Source organism: Haliotis rubra, unplaced genomic scaffold, assembly GCF_003918875.1.
Source record: "Haliotis rubra isolate DU_JTF1 unplaced genomic scaffold, ASM391887v1 Scf129, whole genome shotgun sequence".
In the NCBI taxonomy this organism is placed as follows: domain Eukaryota; kingdom Metazoa; phylum Mollusca; class Gastropoda; order Lepetellida; family Haliotidae; genus Haliotis; species Haliotis rubra.
Window position 1 is genome coordinate 1796522 of NW_025765214.1, and position 3680 is coordinate 1800201.

Here is a 3680-nt window from a genome sequence, read left to right on the forward strand (position 1 = left end):
GAGATCGGTTCCAGGATATTATTTGTCAACAAGTGAAGTATACAACTGCAAGTAAGAATCATGTTCTGGAGAGATAGGTTCCAGTCTGGGATTTGTCAACAAGTTAAATGTTCTAAAGTTTTGCCTTGATACATCTTTGAGAGAGATTTATATAAGAATCATGTTACAGAGAGAAAGTTTTCCGTAATTTGTTAAGTTGATTATTATTCTAAAGTTTTGCCTTGTTATATCTGTGAGAGAGTAATCTAAGAATCGTGTTGATAGATAGGTTCCAGTCTGGGATTTGTCAACAAGTTGATTATTCTAAAGCTTTGCCTTCATATATGAGAGATGTAGGTTACCTGCTCAAACCTCTCTATGGTGGTGTAGGTGTAGTGTAGCAGTGAGTCACACCAGCTGCAGTTCTCCTGCATGTGAGGCTATAGGAAGTACTTCCAGGAGCTGCGTCCTAACCATGTCAACTGTCTCCATTACAACTGATACAGCTTCATTTGTGGTGTGTTGAAGTAACTGCATGTTTGACGGATAATAGCACAGTTATTCAACTGTTTGATAGCAATTACTTAGTAATCACAATCAATATGGCTGTGTAAGGTGTAAAATAATAGCAGAGTGTCTATAAATATCATGTTTTTTCAATACATTCAGAATCTGTTGGCTGAGGTAGGGGATTTAATGAGTGAATTTCTGAGAGCAGCAAGGTTTTCAAACAATGTTGAGATTGTTTTCTCATCTGCACAGGAACTTAGTCATGCTGTTTGGAAACGTTTTGATTGTGCTGATACATGCTACTGTGCAGTATTTTATTGTGTGAAAATACCTGTGTATTCTCATAAATTACAAGGTGTGACTTCTTTGAGTGGCATTATAGAAGTTGGAAGTCAGATAGAACAAGTATATATGGATGTTATTCTAGAGCACGACATTTCGACACAGGTTCTTGTATTGTTTTCAAGTATGAATGAAAATGATACTTGAAAACGATACAAGAACCTGTATCGAAATGTCGTGCTCTAGAATAAAAGAAGTTGTCATCCATATATACTTGTTCTATACAAGGTGTGACAAGGGCATTTTCTGAACTACTTGAAGTATATATTTCATATATACAGAACTATTTTCAAAGGTTTTATGAAAGGTATCGCTGGAACTTATTCATGACCAAGATGAATTTTTTGCCATATCTTATGGTCGAATGGGGCGGTGGGGTAGCCTAGTGGTCAAAGTGTTGGCTCATCACGCCGAAGACCTGGGTTCAAATCCCCACATGGGTACAATGTGTGAAGCCCATTTCTGGTGTCCCCCGCCGTGATGTTGCTGGAATATTGCTAAAAGCGGCGTAAAACCAAACTCAGTCAGTCAGTTATGGTCAAATATAAGAAAGGCATGTCTTAAATACCTCTACAGTTGGCCTTTAAGGCACATTTTAGCCTTATATCTAAGCAGTTGGTGTATGTAGGCATTAAATGGAAACCAAAGCAAATCCTCTTCTGTTATATGAACTCTCTAAACTTGTCATTACAAGTTCGAGAGGAATTCCCCTTTCCTTGTGAGTTCTAGTCTTTTGACAAGATGATGTCCGTCAGTGCTGGATTACCACACTTACAGCTGGTGGCACCTACATTAGCTGTTAAGTATAAAGGCTTTACTTGTTTTCTGAAGATAGTTCAGAGCAAGCGTGTGATCATACATTTGAAGACTTTCAGATTGGTGCCGACAGACTGGCTGTCACAGATTATTTAAAATGTTTATCATTGTTGATGTAATGGTTAAATATTTTGACAAATGTTTCTGTAAAAAATAAAAGTATCCCACATTAAGCAAATATATTTGTACAAAAAAACAAGCAAATAAACAAATATATTTTATGAGAGTTAGGGGTACACGTGGCAAACTGCATCCTCGATAATCTCCAGGGTAATAGGTAATAAAATCATCGCCCCAAGCCATGGATGCATCCAGGGTATAGTGGAGAGTGATCGTAACATATACCCTGGAGATTATCGAGGATGGGCAAACTGTAGTATCTAGGAAAGTTTACAAGCATGATCTGTAAGTAGATTATATTTCTTCAGTGTTAACCTTGGGTGCAATGTTATGGTATTGATGTACAATATATCAGTACACATAGGTAGGGGTGACATGTTCCTTATGAAATCTGTGATGTCCAGTAAGAATTGTTAACATCAAGTGCTTATTCCTTAAGGCTGCCTTATGTAGAGCTGTTTAGTCTGTCTGTAGCGGTGATGCTGTAGTAACTGTACTGTGTAAAGATGAGGCCTTTGTCAGGTACTGTCGTTTAGTATGGGGCAGTGGTGGCTGGAATGGTAGAACATCCACAAAGGAAGGGTTGACAAGCAAAATGACCCAAGTCCCTTTTTGTTGGTTTTCTGGAGAGACAAGAAACTGGTCTGAAGTTAATGTCTTTTTTGCATAAATCATGCATATTCAACGTGCTGTAATTCTGCAAAATATTAATGTATCAAAGTGACATTTCACGACAATGTATATCTCAACATGGGGTATTAGTGGGGTATTATTATGTCAAAACAACCTAAGTCTCCCTTGGGTTGTTCTGCTTCTCAAACCTTCAAATGTCCTTTCATTAACCCTTCCTAAATATGTATCCATTTTCTTCATGAATCTCATCCCAGATAGAAATTGCTGAATAGCTTGATGTCTTGAACTTGACATCAAGTATATTTTGATGTTTAATTACTAAATAATTATTGTAGTTTTTGTAGAATGTGTTCGCTGGTTATTTTAAAATTTGGATGCGTTCTTCTTCTGAGCAGTGTTGATTACTTTGTAAAGAGCTACTGGTATAAGGGAGATAACTCTTTCTTGCCTTTTCTTCCAGTGTTACAATTCATTCATAACATTTTATAAAATTATATATTCGTGTTCAGCTGATATATTTAGCACAGTAAAGAGTAACAGAATATTGAGTTGGATTTCATAGTAATCAAGGAAGCTGGGTTCAATATGGGATGTACAGGATGCATGTCAGTTGTACCTTGATCTCGAAGGACTTTACCGGCCCAGTTCTCAATCCCAGCCACCAACCCAGAAGTAAATGACAGATTCCCAAGAGAAATATGGTATAAAGGTGTGGGCGTATTAACATAAGCAATGTATCTGCATGTATAATATATGATAAAACCAGAGGCTTTCATGTTTATGGTGTAATAACTGTTCATGCCGTTGCAAAGCTATTTTACCATGTGTGATGTACAAATGTTTTATGCCAGTCAAGTGTCTCCCTAAACATATTCTTTTATTGGTGTTTATGTGTTCTAAGGAACTGGAAAGTGCTGCATGTAAAGATAGACCTATTACCAGAGAGATGTGGATTCTGTTTTGTTTAAGGAAATGTAGATTTGTAACATACATTCTTTCATTCATCTTTCCCTTTTGAGGACATTCCAGGGTGTCTCAATGTCCAGCATCAGGAGTCATATGGAATGTATACCCTCAGGGTGCATTATGTCCATTGTTTCGGCAGGCCATTATTCCTTATAACAGACTGCACATGCACCAATCTGAGGCTGGTTCATTCGATTCAGACGAGAGAGGACCAAACCTTTGATCATGTTTTGCATTGTTGTGTAAGACTCACCAAGTCTGTGGACCAGCTAGGTATATGTTGGTTAGTGCATCACCTCTGCAGGTGATGTGGA